This window comes from Danio rerio, chromosome 20 (genome assembly GCF_052040795.2).
Source record: "Danio rerio strain M-AB ecotype USA chromosome 20, GRCz13ab, whole genome shotgun sequence".
Classification (NCBI taxonomy): Eukaryota; Metazoa; Chordata; class Actinopteri; order Cypriniformes; family Danionidae; genus Danio; species Danio rerio.
The window spans coordinates 51,569,397-51,593,195 of record NC_141040.1 but is presented as its reverse complement, the minus strand read 5'-3'; the positions used below and the strand labels follow the sequence as shown (position 1 = coordinate 51,593,195).

The window sequence follows — 23,799 nt, the reverse complement described above, 5'->3', positions numbered from 1 at the left end:
TAATGCTACGCTAAGCTCTCCTCAACTGCTGGACTCCCCAGTGCTAGCAATGGAAAGAAAGACTGTTTAGACTGGATGGTTTAACGAGGGATGACCGGGACACGCGCCCGCCTCCTCCTCCTCATCCCGCGGGAACAGGCCTGCGTCTCTGTCACACCCCACAGGTTAGCGGTTAGCACTGATGAGTGGATGGAAATGTGCCTTTAATGACTTAATGAAACTTCATTTATGATGATAGTCATTAACACTAAACACGGCCACAGGCCTGCTACCCAATTACACACACACACACATACACACACACACACACACGCACACACACACACACACACTGTGCGGCTCAGGTGTAGTGGAAGGAAATACCTGAATCATTTTCAGTGTGCTTTATAAACTTTACATTTCACAGGATCTGAAAAAAGTGGTTGGTGCAAAAACATACAATCCATTCATTCAACTATCCTTGCATATTTCTTTCTTTCTTTCTTTCTTTCTTTTTCTTTCTTTCTTTTTTCCTTCCTTCCTTCTTTCTTTCTTCCTATCTTTTTTCCTTCCTTTCTTCCTTTTTTCTTTCTTTCTTTCTTTTTCTTTCTTTCTTTTTTCCTTCCTTCCTTTCTTCTTTCTTTATTTTTTCCTTCCTTTCTTCCTTTTTTCTTTCTTTATTTCTTTCTTTCTTTCTTTCCTTCCATCCATCAATTCTTTGTTTTTATATGCACTGATTCATAGGTTATTTCTTAATTCCAAGAACGCAGAGAACGGACTTGCGTTCTTGTGAAGACTGGTCTTGCCAGGTGTCCTCGGAAGAATGAACTCGAGAAACCGTGAGAACAGAGAATGAGTCCTGTGAGAAATGAGATGGGGAAACTCCTGAGGTAAATAAGTGATATCTCTGAACTTTAATAATAAATCTATATAAAACGATGCGCTTCCAGCCTCCAGTCGGAATGACTTCTGGGACTTCTAGAGCGAGTTCGGTGCTCAAGTCTGCATCGGTGAGTCCTCCATATCATGATCACATCCGGGAAGTTTCACGCGTCCTCCGTTCTTGCGGTCTTAAGTATTGGAACTGAACTTTGGCAGCTGATAATGACGTTACATGAGAACACTTGGACGCAAGACCGCTGAGGAACGCATATTGAGAAACAATGTCTTTTTTTATTTCCTTCCCTTCATCCATCCATCCATCCATCCATCCATCATTTTCATGAAATCCTCGTTTTTCCTTCTTTCCTTACTTTTTCTGACCATCTTAGTTTTTTTTCTATCCAACATTTTCATTAAATCATTCTTTCTTTCTCATTCATTCCTTCTATGTGCTGAATTATTGTCTTTATTTATTTCCATTCATCCATCAATCCATTCATCCTTTAATTATTTATTCAATTATTGTTTTTAATCTATAATTTTTATTTAATCACTGCCTTTATTTCCTTCTATGCATTTCTATCGTTCATTCATCCGTTCAACTTTTTTCCATCCCATTCCATCCATCTACTGTATCTGTCTTTCTTCATTAAATCATTATTTTCCTTTCTCTCTGTCATTACTTTTTTCATCTATACATCTATATTTATTGGATAATTATTTTCCTTTCTGTCTATATTTCTTTTCATCCATCTATCAATCCATCCATCCATGGATCCACCTTCATTAAATCATTATTTTCCTTTTTTTCTCTTTATTACTTTCTTTCCATCTATCTATTATCGTTATTTTCCTTTCCTTCTTTCTGTCTTTAATTCTTTCCATCCATTCAGCTTCAATACAGTAAATTATACGTTTTCTTTGTCTTTCTTTCTAAATGCACTGAATCATTGTCTTTCTTTATTTCCTTCCCTTCATTCATCAGTCCATCCATCAATCATTTTCATAAAATTATTGTTTTTCCTCATTCTTTCCTTCTTTTTGTCCATCTTTGTCTTTTTCCATTCATCATTTTCATTCAACCATTCTTTCTTTCAATCTTTCTTTTAATCGGGGTTCAGAGCACATTACAGTACAGAGAGCGCTCTTATAAAGATAATCAATGATATACGCCTAAATACAGATTCAGGTAAAATAACAGTGCTGGTATTGTTGGATCTCAGTGCTGCATTTGACACTGTCGATCACAGCATACTTCTGGATAGGCTGGAAAACTGGGTTGGGCTGTCTGGTACGGTCCTCAAATGGTTTAGATCTTACCTTGAAGGTAGAGGTTACCATGTCAGTATAGGTGACCATAGGTCGAGGTGGACACCCATGACATGTGGAGTCCCACAAGGCTCGATTCTGGCACCTCTCCTGTTCAACCTTTACATGCTCCCTCTAAGCCAAATAATGAGAAAGAACCAAATCTCCTACCACAGCTATGCTGATGACACTCAGATCTACCTAGCCTTACTGTAATGACTACAGCCCCATTGACACCCTCTGCCAATGCATTGATGAAATGAGCAATTGGATGTGCCAAAACTTTCTTCAGTTAAACAAAGAGAAAACTGAAGTCATTGCGTTTGGGAACAGAGATGAGGTTCTCAAGGTAAATGCGTACCTTGGCACTAAAGGTCAAACGACAAAAAATAAGGTCAAGAATCTTGGTGTGACTCTTGAGTCAGATCTGAGTTTTAACAGTCATGTCAAAGCAGTTAGTAAATCAGCATACTATCATCTCAAAAACATAGCAAGAATCAGATGCTTTGTTTCTAGTGAAGACTTAGAGAAACTTGTTCATGCTTTTATCAGCAGCAGGGTGGATTACTGTAATGGACTCCTCACTGGTCTTCCTAAAAAGACAGCTGCGGCCAGAATTCTAACCAGAACCAGAAAATCAGAGCACATCACACCTGTCCTCAGGTCTTTACACTGGCTGCCAGTTACATTCAGAATAGATTTTAAAGTATTATTACTGGTCTATAAATCACTAAATGGCCTAGGACCTAAATACATCACAGATATGCTCACTGAATACAAACCTAACAGATCACTCAGATCATTAGGATCATATAAACTAGAAGTCCCAAGAGTTCAGTCAAAGCAGGGTAAATCGGCTTTCAGCCACTACGCCCCTCGCTGCTGGAATCAGCTTCCAGAAATGATCAGATGTGCTCCAACATTAGGCACATTCAAATCAAGACTGAAAACACATCTGTTTAGCTGTGCCTTTACTGAATGAGCACTGTGCTGCGTCCGACAGATTGCACTATCATGTTTTTCTCTTCTTCTTCATTCTTTTATATCACATTTTACCTGTTTTTATGTTTTGTTTTTACGCATTTTTATTATTTGTTTTTATTTTTATTTTACTTGTTTCTTTAATTCTTGTTTATGTAAAGCACTTTGAATTGCCATTGTGTATGAAATGTGCTATATAAATAATCTTGCCTTGCCTTGCCTTGCCTATATGCACCGAATATATTGTGAATGAAATCCAGTTCAGTGCTGGATTTTGCTAAAAACTCCTCCAACCGACGAAGCTGTGTATTGTGAGCCACAACAGTAACTGTATATAATTAAAGATTAAAAAAAAAATAACAACGTGATTTTCTACAAGTGAAGCATGAGCACACATTGCTTTGTATCTTATAAACACAACCAAGCCTTTAAAATACACTGTGGACCACCGTTTAAAACATTGGTTTTCCTTCCTTCCTTCTGTCCTTTCTTTCATTGGATTTAGTCAGTCAGTCACTTTCCCAGCCTATCTCAATATAATAGGTAGTTGCTTCCCTTTAGCTGCTGCAGAAGTGCTGGAATTCTTATGCATTTCTCTTGCCAAGGATGTATTATTTCAGTTCACAGAAACATGTGTTAAAAAGTTGAAACTTGGTAAAAGTCTGGAGGACAGTCTCAACTTAGGCCATTGTATTTTTAGTTGCTCTACGTCAAACCATCCTGCATTATCAAGAGCTCAAGTTACACAACCCTTAAAACCAAGTTACTGGCCACTTTCAGAATAAAGAATGAGAAGAATAAATGGCAAAGTAGACCTTTAGATTAAGATAATTTTTGGAATTCTTCACCAGATTACATGAAAAGTGCCAGTCATGAATTATTTTGCATCCATTTCAGTTGGTTTTTACAATGTCAAGGTTGTGATAAAAAGAAAGCTGGAAACTTAAAAATGTATTGTCCTTATTCTAAAATGCGGAAGTTCGCCTGCTTTTGCGATTGTCTTAGAACTTCCGATTCAGTCGCCTATGGGAGAAATGACTAGGAATAATAAACGGCAGAAAATGGTCAAACTACTTGCTCTACAAACAAATGTTTGCATGACTATACAGACCAAGTAGAATAATATAATATGAAAATATCAAATTGCAACATCAAGCAGCGAAACGAGCAGTTTTTAACGTCAAAAAAATGAATGGAAGTGAATGAGACCGGAAGTCTTGAGCCAAAAAGATTCAAATGGCAGCGCCCGCTCGTCAGCGGAGAATAAGGTGAATAGCATTGTACTTTTAGGTTCTTTAACTGAAACTTTGTAGACAGGTCAAAATTTGTAACTTTATTGTGATCATTACAAGTTGTGATACAAAGATAAAGATAAATATATATACACTCTCATCTACCTTTTTTTAACTACACCTCACTAGAACTAGGTTGGACCCCATTTTGCCTTAAGAACTTGTTGAACATAGATTCAACAAGGTACTGTTGACATGATAGCATCATGCAGTTGCTGCAGATTTGTCGGCTGCACATTGATGATGCAAATCTCCTGTTCCACCACATCTCAATGGTGCTCTATTGGATTGATCTCTGGTGACTAAACTGAAAAAAATTATTCAAAGATGATTCCTTGGATTTACTAAAAAAAAATTTGCGTTAGGAGGTTGTAAACAATTTATTTGGGCTGAATTTAAACAAACAAATTAAGTTGAACATTATTAAATTTTATTTAATAGTTTGTTTAAATTCAACACAAATAAATTGTTTGCAACAGTTCTGCATGCAGCATGTTTTTCAGTAACGGAGGCCATTTGAGCACAGTGAACTCATTGTCGTGTTGAAGAAACCAGTCTGAGATGGTTCGCGCTTTATGACATGGCGCGTTATAATGCTGGAAGTAGCCATCAGAAGATGACTAAACTGTGGTCATAAAAGGATGGACATGGTCAGCAACAATACCCAGGTAGGCTGTGGCGTTGACACGCTGCTCAAATCGCAATAATGAGCCCAAAGTGTGCCAAGAAAATATCCCTCACACCATTACACCACCATCACCAGCCTGAATCGTTGATACACGACAGGATGGATCCATGCTTTCATGATGTTGATGCAAAGTTTTCACCCTACCATCCAAATGTCCAGGCAACGTTTTTCCAATCTTCTATTGTTCAATTTTGGTCTGAATTGTAGCCTCAGTTTCCTGTTCTTAGCTGACAGGAGTGGCACCCGGTACTGTCTTCTGCTGCTGTAGCCTATACGCCTCAAGTGTGGACGTGTTCTGTGTTCAGAGATGGTCTTCTGCAGACCTCGGTTATAACGAGTGATTATTTGAGTTAACAGGTGTACCTAATAAAGTGTCCGGTGAGCATATATATATAATAATTATATAATGGACAATTTACTGTTCATGGTGATTTACAATACAAACAAATATGTTTAATGAAATTGTTCAAAATATTTTACGTTAAACAAATATGCAAATAAATAAAACATTTAAAAATATAAATTCAATAGAAAGTTGTTATTATTAACCAAGTTTAAAACCAAGAAACTTGAGCCTGATTTCGTTCCCACAAACTCTGTCCGTCTGTGACAGTCATTATTAGAACAAAACAAAAACACAGTCTGTCCTAAAAGGGTGTGTGTGTGTGTGTGAGAACACAAAAACCTGGAGGAAACAGTGGAAGAAATAGAGATATTGTGTGTGTGTGTGTGTGTGTGTGTGTGTGTTTTAGTAATGAAATTAGAATGGGAAGAGGCCAAAACAATAAATCAAAGCCATATGTGTCCATTTCCTGTTTCAGTTCCTTTCACACAGACCACTGCTGACCCCATGCGGTGCGCGCGCACACACACAAACACACACACACACACACACACACACACACACACACACACACACACACACACACACACACACACACGCATGCACGAGCAAGCACACTTTTGTTCCCAGAACAATATGGTGACAACATCACAAATAAATGATGTGACAGTAAACATCGTATTAGCACGGAAAACGCGTGTTACTGCAAACCAGACGTGTGTCTGTGTGAGTGTGTGTTTTTCCTTACAACAACATTTGCTAACAGAATTCTCAGACACACATTTAGTTAGCTGTCTACATGAGATTATTGTTTTGATTTAATTTATTAATGACTCTAAAGAATAAGAATGTATGCGTTAAATAACTATTTGTTTCTCTTTATATTTTTTTGTTAAAATATTCTTCTTTGTCTTTCTTTTTTCATCCATCCAACATCTATCCATCCACCCATCCTTTTCATTAAATCATTGTTTTTACTTCTTCCTTTCTTCCTTATAGACATATATTGTCTAAATGTAAAGATATTCATTCTTTCTTTTATTTCATTAAATTGTTGTAGTTTCTTTGTCTCTTTCTTTCCATCCATCCATCTATCCATCAATCATCCTCCTTCCTCCCAATTACTCATCCAACTTTTTCTTCCATCTACTGATTTCTTTTTATTATTGTTTATTAATGACATAATTTATGAATCTGTTCTCCAATTGACGATGTCCACAACTGTCCACAAAGAGCATTTGGACTTAATATTTACCATAATATTTACCTTGCAGTCCTCAACAGAGCTTATCCTGAAACCAACTTGCATACAAAGAGCTAAAGCAAACTGTAAAGCGATTAATCACAGTTTTTTTTTTTTTTTTTATGAAATATTTAGGAGTCAGTTTGCCTAAAATACAATAACAGAAACTTTTTAGGTCTGTTTTAAAGTGCAATTCTAGCTATTAATAAATTCTAACAAAGACTTTTAGCTCAATAAACTTCCAATCTGCTGCTTATTATTAGTTATTAAGGTTATTAAGGTATTGGTATTAGGTAGGATTAGGGATGTAGAATAGACATCATTCACATTTTTGGTTTCTCAGTAGCGGAAGCGTCATGGTTGTGTAAACTTAGAGTGCAGAGTATGGGCGAGTAAAATAAATATGTTTTACAATACCATTTGCTGAAATTCATTCATGCATTCATTCATTTTCTACAGCTTTTCGCGGCCGGGTGGCAGGGGCAGCAGTCTTAGGAGAGAACCCAAGACTTCCCTCTCCCCAGACACCTCCTCTAGCTACACCCAGGCCAGGCTGTTCCCAAGCCAGCCGAGAGACATAGTCCCTCCAGCGTCTCCTGGGTCTCCCCCGAGGCCTCCTCTCGGTGGGACATGCCTGGAACATCTTCCTAGGTAGGTGCTAGGAGGCATCCGAAACAGATGCACTTCAGCTGACTTCTCTCAATGTGGAGGAGCAGAGGCTCTATCCCAAGCTCCTGCCGGGTGACAGAGCTCTTCACCCTATCCATAAACGGGGTGCCCTGCCACCCTGTAAAGGAATCTCATTTTGGCCGGTTGTATCTGAGATCTTGTCCTTTCGGTCATGACCATAAGTGAGAGTAGGAACGTAGATTGACAGGTAAATCGAAAGCTCTGCCTTTTGGCTCAGCTCCTTTTTCACCACAATGGACCGGTATATCGACCGCATTATTGCCGCTGCACTAAACCTGTTGTCAATCTCACGCTCCATCCTTCCCTCACTCATGAACAAAACCCCAAGATACTTGAACTCCTCCACCTGGGGAAAGGACTTTCCTCCAACCTGGAGATGGCAAACCACCTTTTTCCGTTGGAGCACCATGGCCTAGGACTTGGAGGTGCTGATTCTCATCCCAGCCACATCACACTGGGCAGCAAAGCACCCCAGTGCATGCTGAAAGTCCATGTTCGATGAAGCCAACAGAACAACACCGCCTGCGAATAACAGATGAAATCCTGTGGTCCCCAAACCAGACCCCCTCCAGCCCAGGCTCCTACTCTGTTCATAAAGAGACAAGACCGCCCTTAACACAGCGCCTCTGACCCCATACTCCCAAAGCGCCCTCCATAGAATGCCACGAGGGACACAAAGTCCACAAAACACATGTGGACTGGATGGGAATACTCCCATGAACCCTTGAGCACCCTGGTGAGGGTATAGAGCTGGTCCAGTGTGCCACGGCCTGGACGAAAACCGCAAAGTTCCTCCTGGATCCTTGGTTCAACCATTGGCCAGATCCTCCTTTCCAATACTCTGCATAGACTTTCCCCAGGAGGCTGAGAAGTGTGATCCCCCATAGTACCTTTTTTTCCCCCTTCTCTATTGATCTGCACAGAAGGACAGTCATCATGGCATCCCCTGCAGTGCATGTTCATTAGGTTTGCTGAAATAATAAAATAAAAACTCCATGATGGTGTCACCAAGACTTTCAGAAAAAGGATAAAATAGTGAAGAGACTGATAACGGAAGCCAGAAGAGAGAACAACGTCAAATTTACTCTCAGCCCCATAGACACTGCATTAGCAGGGCTCGAAAGTAACCTTTTTTCTTGGTAGCACCGGTGCTCCTAACTTTAAAAAGTTAGGCGCATCAGCCAAAATTTAGTCGCACCCACCAATTATAAGCACCGTTACTACAAGTTTTATACAAACATATTTGTTGCATTTGAAATCAACACTAATCAAACTAACAAGAAAAAAATTTATTTATGCATGCGTGAGGAAAATGTCTCAACGAAATCACGTTATCACACGAAAATAGATTCAGCCCTGCACGCACTGCTTGACATGAATGAATCTGTTAATGATATAGCTACACTGTTCTCACGGGTGCTGTCTGATATTGCACTGATGCTTTTGACATGTACTGTACTCTATTAAATGCATACGTCATGTTAATAGCAATACCGGTCTTCATGAGTAGCGATATTAGTTTACTCAGTGCAAGCCCGTTTGCAATGGTGTACGTGGTGTTAAATTTGACATATTGCTGCCCCTTGCACGGCAGACAGCATCTAGCAATTATATGAAGGATTAAACTGAAGCTCGCGTGCTAGATGTGGTTAACAGTTACCTGAAAATTCCATCCCACAGACTTTTCATAGCGGACATGAAGCCAATGGAAGTTTTTTATCCACTCTTCGAAAAGTGTAGATGGTGGATTAATATTCAGCACATGATCACTACTAAGATGTGTCATTATTTGTAACTAGATGGTTTCTAAAACAAAATCTGTCAGTGTTATCTTCATTCTCATCTTCAGCGCGTTAGTTTTTCGCGGTAGTAGCTCTCTCTGTCATCCCAAGCCAGAAGGCATTGACTGAGTGATTGACAGCTGATATTTCAGTGCTAGAGCAGTGGGCCAATAAGAAGAGCGTGAAGGCGGGGAAGCATTACGGACTTGGCTTTGTTTACTGCAGCAAGTTGACACGACAACCGTTTTAAACCATTCCTGAGCGCTGCGTTTCGCATTTCAAGTGCAGAGATGCATTCTGCGTGAATGCCTCCCAAATCCGCGCATGTGGTTAACATTTTGCAGTAAAAACTGGTCCCACATAACAATTTCATGCACTGGCAAAAATGCTCCCAAATATATTTTGAGGTCGCATAGATAAAATTTTGGGCGCATATGCGACCAAAATGGAAACACCTTGCACAAGCGGTAATTAGTTTTTTGTAGCTTGATGCAATTTGATATAATACCGTCATAAATGCATATCAATATCCACACATTTTTAAAAATAATAAAATATTAAAAACTGTCAAGGACTTAAGATGCTGATGACACATCATAAAAGTCTTGTGAAAAGGGTCCATACCAGGGGCGATTTTAAGATTTTCATTTTAGGGGGGCTCAGCTCCTTATAAGGTAAAAAAAAATTTAGATAGAATATTACAGCCTAAAATTACATTAATAATTAGTAATTTAATAGTAATACACTTGAAAATGTTTGTTTAATATGGGTTGTATACTGGTATTCCACTGTATTACACAGACAGGCACAGCCATTTGAGTTCTGAATAAGCAAAATAGGCTCAACCCCCTATTTACTGTAGTAAAAACCACTTTACTGTATTCTATAGTGCATTTCTTGTTTCAATGTATTAAATAAACTGCCACTTTTCTTATGAAATGACATACAGGCTTTTACATGACTTGCAGGCTAATTCATATTTCACAATCTGAATGACATTAAGAAATAAGAAGTATTTTATTTATACTAGACAACACTTGATGTTTCTATCTCTGTCAGTGACTCAGTGACAGTAAAACGAGTACATTCTCTAAGTGTTTCTGTCACTGTGTTTAATCCATTTTGTGCAAGACTTATGGTATAGTTTATGCCACGCAAACTGTAAAGTGTTTATTATTGGTAGTTCATTTTAAAATAAAATAGCGGAATGTTCGTTAACAGAATTTTTCACTGGAGGAAACAGCTGTGCTGATGAGGTGAACGCCTAGAAAACCCGACTGCTCCTCCGTGACATTGGGATACAGGTGATACAAGCTTATCTATATCAAAGAACTGCAAATAAGCAGATATTATAACAATTTACCAATAAACACACACCTCGTTCTCTCGCTGTCCACGGCTGTAGTTTGCTCATCAAATGAAAAACAAAAGACGGGGAGGAGCCGAATTCTGCCGCCGTTTTCATATCAAATTTAAAGGGGACTAAGGTGATAATCTAGTGTACAGTTTATGAGCTAATCGCAAAAGTTTTAGGGGGGCTGGGTAGAAATATAGGCCTAGCAATGCCCATGGTCCATACATACTTTATACATACTAATAAACATCCAATATCTTAATAGACATGTAACAAGCTGCTACTTGCAGATATACTTAAAGGGAAGCTATTATGCACTTTCATAAAAGGCTTAAACACAGCTCCATGGCTACAGAGTGTGAATATCACCAGCCTCTAATGGTAAAAATTAGAGGTAAAAATTGCCTCAGCTAGCTCTCTGCAACTCTCACATGGTCGCCCACTGAAGCTAAGCAGGGCTGCGCCCGGTCAGTAGCTGGATGGGAGACCACATGGGAAAGCTAGGTTGCTGCCGGAAGTGATGTTAGTGAGGCCAGCAGGGGGCGCTCAACCTGCGGTCTGTGTGGGTCCTAATGCCCCAGTATAGTGATAGGGACGCTATACTGCTCAGTGAGCGCCGTCTTTCAGATGAGACGTTAAACCGACGTCTGTATTTGTTAAAAATCCTTCGAAAAAAAGTAGGGCCCACTGGCCTCTGTCCATCATGGCCTCCTAACCATCCCCATATTCAATTGGCTTCATCACTGTCTCCTTTCCACCAATCAGCTGGTGTGTGGTGTGCGGTCTGGCGCAAAATGGCTGCTGTCGCGTCATCCAGGTGGATGCTGCACACTGGTGGTGGATGAGGAGATCCCCCCTATTGTGTAAAGTGCCCAGAAAAGCGCCATATAAATGTAAGGTATTATTATTATTATTATTCTACATTGTTATAATCACACTTGATAACAAGCCTGCAGAAACGCTTTGACTGACATTTTCCTTTAGTACACTTCATCAGAGGGGGAAAGCCCCGCCCTTTAGTGATGATCTCTCCCTCATTAGCATAAACAGCCATGAGTGAGAAGCAGCCCTCCGCCGTTGGAGTTTTTACCTGCCGAAGATAATATCAGCGACTTACAGAATTAAATATGAGTTGTATGATGCACAAATGGACACTGGAGTCTCCATAGACTGACACATTCTGAGACGCTTCTTTTGACGTTTTCAGTTTTTCAAAGATGTAAAGTTAGTTCTGTTTTTTAATCTGTGACTGTGCTGACACACAGGCATTTGTAGCTCCGCCTTCTTTTAAAACCAGCACAATCTCATTTTGAATTTAAAGCGACAGTCATCAAAACGGCACAACTGGCATCAAAGCCTAAAAGGGGCTATTTTAAAGAGTTAAAAAGCAGTATTTGTGTAGAATTTTGAGCTGAAACACACACACACACACACACACACACACACACACACACACACACACACACACACACACACACACACACTTTAGGGATATCAGAGACTTATATTACATTTTGTGAAAAGGGACCTAACAGGGCCACTTTAAATCTTGAACTAAAACGTTGCTGGTTTTTCTACTCCACACAATATAGCAAAAGCTGACCAGCGATGAGTGAAAAAAGGACTGCAAAATTGAAAGAATAAATGAAGAGAAATTCTAGACATCTCGACTCCTCAATGCCAGGCCTGAACCCACACAAAATAAACATACAGAGCGTGGCTTTGATTAAAGCCTAATATCAACTTGAGTGTGTGTGTGTGACTGAAACTCTCGATCCGTTTGCAGCAAAAGACTCTTGCTTTATTGCTTTGATGCGGCAAATATTGTAGGAAAAGCCACTAAAGTCTCTGTGATCTTTTATTAAAACAGTCAGTCTCGCTGTCTCCATCTGGAAACGCATGCGATTGTGTGCGAGAGGTAGAAGAGAGAAAATAAAGCAGACAGGAAGTGAAGGACGACACATGTGAATTTACTCATTGTTCAGTGAGATCTTTAGTAAAGGATGATTGTGATTATTATAGCACAATTAAATGCACACAGATTATTACTATACCACTATCCCACCAAACCAACCCTCCTGTATATTTTTTCCCCAATTTCTGTTCTAATCATAATAGTTTTAATAACTAATTTCTAATAGCTGATTATTTTATTCTTGCTATGATGACAGTAAATAATATTTGACTAGATTTTTTCAAAGATACTAGTATTCAGCTTAAAGTGACATTTGCAGACTTAACTAGGTTACTTAGGTTAATTAGGCAAGTCATTGTATAACAATGGTTGATTCTGTAGACAATTGAAAAAATATAAATAGCTTAAGGGAGCTAATTATCTTAACACCTTAAAATGGTGGTAAAAATGAAAACTGCTTTTATTCTAGCTGAAATAAAACAAATAAGACTTTCTCCAGAAGAAAAAATATTATAGGAACTACTGTGAAAATTTCCTTGCTCTGTTAAACATAATTTGGAAAATATTTGAAAAAGAAATAAATTCACTGGAGGGTGAATCATTTTGACTTTGACTGTATATTGGCAACTTTTCATAAACACTATTGTAAAGTAAAAGTAGTCAGGTCATAATGTAAACGTATAACATACATTTAGTAAATTTCTAGAGGATAGTCGTACATTTTATTACACTGTAAAAAGAGATTAGTTATTTAAAGCGAGTATCCAATTGCCTTAAAAGCAACAAGTTGACTTTACAAAAATAATGTAAGTTAACCCATTGTAACTTGGAACTGAGTTAATTTTTATAATGATGCTTATTGTACTTACTTTTTTTAAACTCAACTAATCCTTTTTCGCAGTGTCAGACTATTTTGGCACGTCTGTTTTCAAATAATTACTGCAATCATTACAATATTACATATTTGGTGCTTTATTAAGTCTATAAAATTCACAATGTATTGAATTTAGACGACACACTGAAGTCTGGAAGAGCAGATTTATTTTAGTTACTGTCATTTTGCTAGATACAGAAAAGCAGGAAAAAACTAATAAATGTGTATTGGAAAAAATGATTAGTTTACTTTTACATTTTTTAAAAAGTGGGTACAATTTGCATAATAATAAAAATTAATTCAACTTAATAGTTCCAGGTTACAATTAGTTTATTTACATTTTTTTTTGTAAAGTCAACTTTTTTTGAGGCAATTGGTTCTCAATTTTAGTAAGTAATCACTTTTTACTGTGAATGAACCACCAACTTATCCAATACATGTTTTAAGCAGCGGATGCCCTTCCAGCTGCAACCCAGCACAGGGAAACACCCATACACCCTCGCATTCACACACACACTAATACACTAAAGGCTGATTTATACTTCTGCGTCAAACGCCGGCGTATGCTACGGCGCTGACGCATAGCCCTTCGCCGTGGCCATCGCCGTCACTGACGTGCACCTCTCAAAAAATGTAACTACACGTCGCAATGACGCGTAGCGTAAGCTCTGTGATTGGTCGGCTTGGTAGCGCTGACGAGTCTGGGCGGGACCGAGAGCCGCGCGAATGGCGCGATCGTTTGTTTACAAGTGTGTAGTCCCGTGAAGGAGCTCCGGATGGAAAGTCTTGTTTTGTGTTTACCTCATAGTTAAAGTTGTTGCACGTCCGCCGGTTCCTGCCTCAAAATGAGCGAGTTTGAGCCACTTGTACATCCCGGAAGTGTTCAGGAAAAGCAAAAAAGCAGAGAAGAAACTCGACACAGAGGAACATTTACACCTCACTGCCAACTAGCGTTTCGGAAGTGTTAATGCAGACCAACAGAGACCAACAGTATAAATGCACAGCCATGCGCGTTGTATGCGCCGTGGGTTACGCCAGTCACCTGACGCAGAAGTATAAATCAGGCTTAACGCCCGATTCACACGGGGCTTCAGCGACAATGCTTGACAGAGGGCGTGCCTGAAGTTGGGGCTGACGTGATCGTCATAGCTGCATCAGCCAATGAAATTAGCCATCAGTCGGCTGCTGTCTAAGCTGGTGTATTTGCATACAGTGATCTGATTGGCTGACGCTTCCGTCGGCGCTTGAAAAGTTGAAAAAATTCCCAACTTCTGCAGCGAGCAACCCAACTGAAGCGGCGCCGATGGATCCACAGTGCAGTTTGGCAACACCTGTAGTCACCCATTCAAAATGAATAGGAAGCGTTGACGCTAGCGCCCCATGTGAACGAATTATTGAATTATTCAATTGACCTCTAGCGCATGTCTTTGGACTGTTGAGGAAACCAAAAGCACCCGGAGGAAATCCACACGAACATGGAAACATGCAAGCTCTACTCAGAAATGCCAACTGGCACAGCCGGGGTTCGAACCAGCGACCTTCTTGCTGTGAGGCGAGAGTGCTTAACTTCAGCTTGAAGTGACATTTAAAGGCTTAACTAGGTTAATTAGGCAGGTTAGGGTAATTAAGCAAGTCATTATATAACAGTGGTTTTTCTGTAGATAATCACAAAAAAAATGAGTGCTTAAATGGGCTAATAATAATGACCTTAAAATGTTTTTAAAAAATTTTAAACTGCTTTTATTCTAGCCGAAATAAAACAAATAAGAATTTTTCCAGAAGAAAAAATATTATAGGAGATACTGTGGAAATTTCCTTGCTCTGTTAAACATCGTTTGGGAATCATATAGACATCAAAGGTAAATCATATGGAAATGCTGATTTCAGAAATGTTCTTGCGCAAATGAATCAAACTGGACAACAGAGCCACTTATTTCAGCCTCTCGTCATGCAGTGGTCTCCATTTCCTCCAGCTTTCGTCTCGGTGTGTTTGCGTGTGATGTGCGAGCGTGTGTGTGTAATCGGACTCTAAGAGCCTCATACGGACCGTAATGTTTCCTGACAGAGTGCAGTTAGAGTATCAGAGCCATCGCCGCTGGCAAACCAGCACACACTGCCTCAGGGCGACCGCCGAGAGCCATTCAGTGTGTGTGAGTGTGTGCGTGTGTGAGGTTAAAGTTATTTAAAGCGTCATTATTCTAAACATCACAGGACCGTGATGCCCTTATGTGAATTCTTGAAGACTGTACAAGTGTTAAAGTGAGTTAAAGGCCGTTCACACACACCAAAGATGATGACTATAAAGTTTTAATAATCTGCTTCTGTGAGAATAAGGAAGCCCACACCACAGCTAGAAAAGCCCTTATATATTCAGTGCGATATTTTGTCTTGTTCTTTGCTTAAGGCTCTGATATTTTTATCAAATAAAGCCATAATAATGTCTTGAATTTAAATGGATTTGGAGGAATTTTAATTTTAGGTGTACTTGTGATCTATTCGCAATTAATATTTACCCCTTTGTGTATTGTTCAAATGCACTACCTCTTCGGTATGTTGGTGGCTATTTTTGCCCCATTGACTTCCATTATAATGACATTTTTTGATGGCGAAGCTATATAATCATGCATTCTTGATTGGTGGTGGTTTTCCCTGTTGGAAAGAGGTCAATTTTGTCATTTTTACTGTTGATCATCAGTTAGCAGCAATAAAGCTTTAGATAGGCCTGTGCAAAAAAACGTTTCTGGGCTTTATATGGAGTTCTATGAAGTAAACGAGCAGATTATAGTGTGTGTGCATAAATACACTTAGGGGCTGATCACACCGAATGTGTTTTTTTGCATTGAGAGGTGCCTTTTTTTAAAGTGCCTCTTCAGTTTTAAGTGAGTTTCTTGTAGAAAACCAATATGAGTTTCTAAGGCTGCATTTACACGACAGATCTTGATGGTCAATTCCGATTTTGTGACTGTCTCCGATTTTTTTGCTGACCTGCTTACATCACCTTTTAAAAGTGACTCGTATCCGATCGTCTGCATTTACACAGCACACGGCAAAGACGCAATGACCAGGAAAAAAAAGAGCGGGCACTGACTGACGTGTTTATATTGGTTACGTGGCGGACATTGCACTCTCTCGCTCTCATTTACATGCTTAAATACTTGTGCTATATGACAATATAAAAGCTGTTTTAGTCTTCGTGTATGAAATTTAAGGTTTGGGACTCTGCTGATGTCTAACTTAAAGTGTCTAACTTGACGCCATTCGCTACGGTTTTTAATGATGCGCGATTCGCATTGACAGGTGAAAATCCAATCTACCTCCTTACACCGCAGACACGAGAACACAGACCCGATTCATATCAGATAAATTTCCACATACGAACAAGGCCTGAATCTGATTTTAGTATATCAGATTCCATGTGATTTGTTCCTGCTTACATGTACATGGGCCATATCCGATCTGTGCCACATGGGAGAAAAAAATTTTTTGAGTCACTTGAACAGTGCAGTGTAAATGCAGCCTAATGCTAATGCAAGCACGAGTGATTTACATGTGATTTACATGACTTACATTGTAAGTCAATGCAAACGCGCGAATAGACATCCTGCGGCGTGATACTCGTGAACGGCGCGAATGACGCGAATTGCGCGAATGGCATGGGGCGAATTGAGCGTTTTGCGCAAACCTCTCAAGTTCGAAAATCTGAAGTTCAGTGGACTTTAGCGCCGCGTTAACCAATCAGGAGCTTGCTCTTGTGAAGGCGTGATTATGATGTAGAACCTGTTGATGGTGTCCCGGGAGAAATCCTCCAGGCGACATCGACAACAAGTCATCAAACTGGGCTTGGCTCTGTCAGAAGCACCGCTGAAAGTCTCTGTCATCCAGGTTCAGTTTCTGGAGGAGTTTATGAGCTCACAGAGCTGGATGCACCTCTGAAAGTATGTAGTGGACTCAGACAGGACCCTAAATGTATCGACGCTGTTTTTCAGTCTTCATAAAGCACATAAACACTATTATTTTCTTAATAAAATCCATGTTAGCCGTTTAGCTATGAAGCTAGAGTCACCGGGCAGACAGAAGCCCTGCCCATCACGCGAATTCGCGTCTGTTTTGAAGTGAATTTGACACGCGAATGAAACGGATTTGACGCGCGAATGAAGCGAGTAAACTCAAATGTTCACGTGGCAATTTACATGCGAATATTGCGATTTATCCGCGCCTGGTGTGAACGCAGCTTAAGTGTTCCAGATGTGACAGAACCTTATTACATTTTAATATACTTTTTAACCCCTTAAAATTCCAACTAGTGAAATGAATGCACGAGCTTCCTTAATATTACTGGTCATCGGTTACAACACTGGCAATATATGTAAACAAATTGGCCAAGTAAAAAAAAAGGCATAGGATGACAACTTCTGAATTGGCATGTGAAAAACTGAAGAGAAAAGAAAAAAAAGGAAAATTAATTAATTAATTAATTAAAAAAAGGAAAAAGAAACAAAAAAACACACACTCCCTTACATGTTTGAATAAACATTCCCCATTAACACACAACAAAAATCTCTCAGTTGAACATTTCAGAGAGAGCTCCGTAGTATATTACCAAACTAAAAAAAGTAAGAAACCTACGGTGGCCAAGAGAGCTTAACGTGCTCCAATTTTGTCTGTTGGTTAGACATGAATATAGTTATCATTATTGGTCTATTACCCAACAACTCATACACACACACTGTTGGCATGTTAATGTTAACAGCGCAGCAGTTGTGTTATTCTTCCTGTAATAATTCTGCTTTTCTTTTGGTGAATAATTCAGGATTCTGTGTGTGTGTTTGAATTATTCAGATGTTTAAAGGCTGTGAAGTCGAAACAGTTTGTTCCTTTTTTCTCCAACACTAATGAGCTAATGACCTCCAGGCCTCTGTGTGCGTGTCTGTGTACGTGTGTGTGTTGGTCAGCAGTCTAGTGTCTCTCTGTCTGATGATGATTAGCTCTTCTCTCCCACTGAAGGTCATGACTTTCCGCCTTCACACACTTATTTATGTGTCTATGGTGTTATGGACACACCATAGACGTCAACTATTAATATAAAAGTTCATCATAATGACCGCAGACTTACGCAAAAACCAAAGCAACTATTTTGGATTTCGAAATGTTTTCGCAAATAAAACAAAACCTGTAAAATATATATATATATATATATATATATATATATATATATATATATATATATATATATATATATATATATATATATATATATATATATATATATTTGTTTGATTTGAATTATGCAAATTCATAATAATTCATTAGAGATGATTTAATGAGAATTCATTAAAAAAAGTAATTTCTATAATTTTTTTTAAACATTCATATCTGACAAATGGTACCTTGCAATGCAGAAAACAAGTTATAAATTTGAAAATAACGTTTTTATACATTTTAAAGGGCACCTATGATGAAAATCACTTTTTGGTGTCCAATGTTTGGACAGAACTGTGTTTAGGTCCTGATGTTATAATATAATCCAAATTCCTCCCATTTTGAGGCCGACCACAACGTGACGAATGAGTAGAGTTTCCCCGCCCACCAAATTGATTGACAGCTGCGTATTAACATGTCTCCATAGTAACACGTATAATCATATCAACAAGACAGGACGTGCGCAAAGCAACTGGGGTTAAAAGATCTATTCAGCTCTCTGTGATCATCAATCATTATCAAATATGATCAAGAATGAGTTTCACAAGCTTAAAACAGTTTTAAAACAGTGCATGTTTGTAATAAAGACAGAAATTGTACCGTCTTTATCACCACAGCTGCATGGCAGTATAATTATAAAAGAAGACGCTTCAATCTCGGTTTGTGGACGTTAAATCTGGTTTGTTTTTTGTACATCAACATAACGGATATCCATACAGCAGTGGATATTAATGTGTATCCTGTCACATTTGCCATGCAAAAACAGTGCAAAGTTAAAGAGTCTGTGTGTGTGTCTGTGTGTGTGCGTGAACTTTGTAACGACATTGTGTGTGACTCATCGTTGCAGAAAGCCTTGAATTAACTCCACAACAAATACATCAAATAATCATTGGGAAAGTTCTTACTGTAGTATTTCTAACAAACGTTACGTGAGATCTGCTTCATGTCTAGGGTTGTAACAATATACCGGTATGACGGTTTACCACGATTTGAAAGTGCACGATTATCATACCATGAACAATTGCATATCAACGGTTTTAACCCTTAAAGACCGAGACAGCCGCCCGCGGCTAAAAATAAGTATTGCTCTTAAATGTTTAATAACTTTTGATCCGCTGATCCGATTCATACAATTCAAAGATTGGCATAAAGAAGAGAATCTCAGCTTTCCAGTGCTGTATCACATAACATTCGTGGACTTTCAGAGGCTCCGGAATCAGTGCGGTTACGTCATCAACATTTGACAACGCTGATTTGACAAAGAAACGCTCGTCACTGTGTCTCCGGACAAATCAGACATGATACATTGATGCATTGTCCCTCCTCCATGCCCAGATTGGTTCAAACTCGCTATATCACAACCAATAAGCATAGGTTTCGCTTTTGTTTGTGGACCAAGCTTTTTGAACAACACGGAATGAGAGATAGGCATACATTTATGCGCGGCTAAATAAAACGCAAAAAAAAAAGTTTTGCATGAAATAATTCTCATACTAAGTACTTTTGCATGCACAGCAGCACAGAAACATGACAAAACAGTGACACAGCAAAGACGAACTGCTGCTCTTGCTGTTTTCAAAAGACGCAAATGAAGATGCAGCTGTTTGTCTGCATTGCAGACAACCATATCCAAATCCATATCGATAGACAACCATATCCATGCTGGCACATAAAACCTAAGGATGTTCCATATTGAATCTAGTTTCGTTATGTAACTATTTATAGTATAGTAAATATTTATATCTATTTTTTACTGAGGATTTGCACCATGTTTATTTGGACTTTGACATATTATTTATTATTTTCTTATTTTTATTTGTTCATTGTAAGTGGTGTTGTTTATAGTAACTAAAAATATATTATTTGGAAAAAGTCAAATTTGCTTCACTGTTCTATTATTTTGTAACATTTGTAACATACCGTATACCGCGAAACCGTCAAACCGTGGTATTGTTTTAGACGATTATCATACCGTGAAAAATTCATACCGTTACAACCCTATTCATGTCTGTCACTCTGCTGTTTATCTGAGGCAACTGGAGATTGAGGCACACTCTGACAGCTACAATGTGTTCAAAGCAGAAATTCCAATATTCACAAAGCTATAATAAATAATCTGATGGGTCTTTTGAGCTACAACTTTACAGACACATTCTGGAGACACAAAAGACTTCTCTGAAATCTTGAAAAAGGGGTAAAATAGGTGCCCTTTAATTCTCTTTTAAAATCTCCTTGCTCCGTTAAAGGGGAAATGAAGCACTCAGTCAAGTTCACCTTATTTTGTACATTGGATTCCACTTTAATGAAAATATATTATACAAACTCGATTAATGAAAGCATTTAGCAGAAAACGGCGTGTTTTACTATAGATTTTAGACCTAGGGCGCAGCCATCTTGGAATGTTGCTGTGTCTGACGTCACAGGGTTGGTTGAGTTTTCTCCGCTGAACAGAAACAAGGGTTTAACCCAATGCGTGAAGTTGTGGACGTGGAGCTGCTGCAAATACAAGCATCAGATGTGTGTCTAATATAAAAGTATAGATATTTATTCTATTTTTCTTTTTTCCCCTTTTGATTACCGATCATTTGATGCTCTGGACAGCATAATTTAACCCAATGCATGAAGTTGTGGACGAGCATAACAGAGCTGGTGCAAATACAAATTAGGGATGTCAAAATTAATGATCATAACTGGTTGTTATTTAGTGACGTCATTTATCTCCTATGCGCTATGTTGCTGTAGCTTTTTATGGCGAGAAAGGCAAGCGCGGGTATGTACAATGCTCCAACTACTTAAAAACGCAGAAACTGTGCACAATTTTACTACGTGTGTGTTTGCTGGACAGTCTTTCACTGACACTTACAGCAGAATCCCCTATTTCTCAGCATTTGAGAGAATGAAAGTAAGCTCAACATTTTTTCTTTCTTTCTTTCTTTCTTTCTTTCTTTCTCTTTCTTTCGTTCTTTCTTTCTCTCTCTCTCTCTCTCTCACTGTGGCCCATTTGACCTGCTGGCATGACTTTTCCTCTCCTCTCGGCTGTTACAGCGATACTTCTGGATAGAGGTCTGCATTCCCAGAGTTGTAACTCTGGTGTAATTTGAACGGGAGAAGGCGGTCTAACGATATCGCTTCCAAGCAAGCAAGCACACGTGTGAGTGTGTGTGTGTGTGTGTGTGTGTGTGTGTGTGTGTGCGTGTATGCATGTGAATGAGAGAGAGCGTGATGCTGTTTGTCACTGTCGCTTGCTTGGTGCTGTGTGTCTATGTGTGTTTATACAGTTTCTTATAGCCCCCCCCCCCCCAAATATAACAAGGTGTATGGAAAGCATCATCCATGCACCATGATGCACCGAGATATCGAATTGAACCAAATCGATGGCATGATAAGCGTAACCGAACTGAACATATATGAATATACTAAATATATATACACATTTTTGGCCCACCTGGAATGTCAGTTGACCCACCCTAAAGTTCCAAACTGGAGCCGGGCCATTCTATACTGTACATTATTTCTGTTAAGTGACAAAACTTTTTTCTAAGCAAAGTCAGACCTTATTGTCCTAATTAAATCATTAAAAATCAAGGAACGATCATATTTTATTAAATAAGGGTAATCTAGAGGCCTTTGCCTCTCATATAAGCCACTTCTGATATCAAATGATCAACTAGAAGTCAAGTTATTATTAGCTGTTCCTAAAACTTTGGAATTTTTTGTCAGGTAGTGAAGCAGGCGAATTGGGACGCAGCAACAGTTTGTTAATTTAAAAGTAACTTATTATTTTAATTCATCCAAATCATCATGGGCATTTAGAAAAAGATGGATAATGACTGTAAATAAACTTCATAGCATTTTTTTGTTGTCACCTTTGAGGACATTTATTGTGAAATCAGGCCACAGCGGGACTCATCGGGGATCATATCTTTAGGTCTGTCTGAGTGAGTTGGCAGTCAATGACAGATGACGCTGATCATTTTCTTAAGCGCTCCAATCCCAGCAGGCTGGAGTCTCAAGACATTATTCAATTACGGATGAGAGTGTTATTATCTCTCTGTCTGTGTGTGTGTGGGTGTGTGTGTGTGTGTGTGTGTGTGTGTGTGTGTGTGTGTGTGTGTGTTAGTGCAAGGCATTACACTAATGTTTGTCCATGCATGGCTCTTAGCCCGACGGGCGGCAAAACAACACACTAATAATGACAACAACACACACAAACTCTCGTGTACATGTGCACACGCTCTCACATAGACTCGCGTTGGTCTGTTTTCATGCAGCTGGACTCCAACAGGCCCGAGCGTGAAATCCTCGACTCCCAGAATACAATGGGGCGGCTGTGTGGTGCATGCTGGGAAGGGGTCTTCATGACAAAAGGGCAGAGCGGTGGCAGCTGCCTGTGTCTCTCTGCTCAACCGCTAACACACACAGATTCACACACACACAGACAGACAGACAGACACACGCTCCGCTATGGCCCTGCAGGGTGTCCAACCAGCTGCCCGTCAGTCTTTGTGTCCATGTGTGTGTGTGTGTGTGTGTGTGTGTGTGTGTGTGTGTGTTTATATGAATCTGGCTGCAGGGCGTAAAAATGAAATTAAGTCAGTGCTAATCAATAATCAATAATCAGAAATAAATGCTGGACATTTTCTCATTGTGAGATGCTAATGTTTGGGGTGTTCTTAAGCAGTGACTTTCAACTCTCTTTCAACTCTACTGCACATTAAAATTTAGAACAAAAAAATCTAAACTATTTTATTTAATAGATAAATAAATAAATAAATAGATAGATATATAAATATATGAATTAATAAATAAATACATAAATAAGAAACAGATAAATAAAAGGAAAATAAATAAATAAATGGATAAAAAATAGAAAAATAAATAAATTGATAAAAATTTATGAATAAATAAATAAATAACTATATAAAAATAAAAAAATTAAATAGATAAGTAAATAAATAAAGATAAATAGAAGAATAAATCAATCAACAAATAGATAATTAAATAAATAAATAAATAAATAAGTAAATAAATAAACAGATAAATAAACAGATTAATAAATCAATAAATAGATAGATAAATAAATAGATAAATTAATAAATAAATAGATAAGTAAATAACTAGATAAATAAATAAATAGATAAATAAATAAATAACTAGATAAATAGATAAATAAATATAATGATAAATAAATAAATAGATAGATAGATAGATAGATAGATAGATAGATAGATAGATAGATAGATAGATAGATAGATAGATAGATAGATAGA

The 23,799-nt window shown here is 38.5% G+C and overlaps 1 long non-coding RNA gene across 1 annotated transcript in view; it reads right to left on the bottom strand.

Moving 5' to 3' along the window:
- LOC147839473 (uncharacterized) overlaps positions 1–23,799 on the bottom strand; it is a 503,025-nt gene that overhangs the window by 155,273 nt on the left and 323,953 nt on the right. The window contains exon 2 of the long non-coding RNA XR_015519133.1: positions 2,311–3,375. This is a non-coding gene — a long non-coding RNA (uncharacterized LOC147839473). The remainder of the gene's footprint in view (positions 1–2,310; positions 3,376–23,799) is intronic.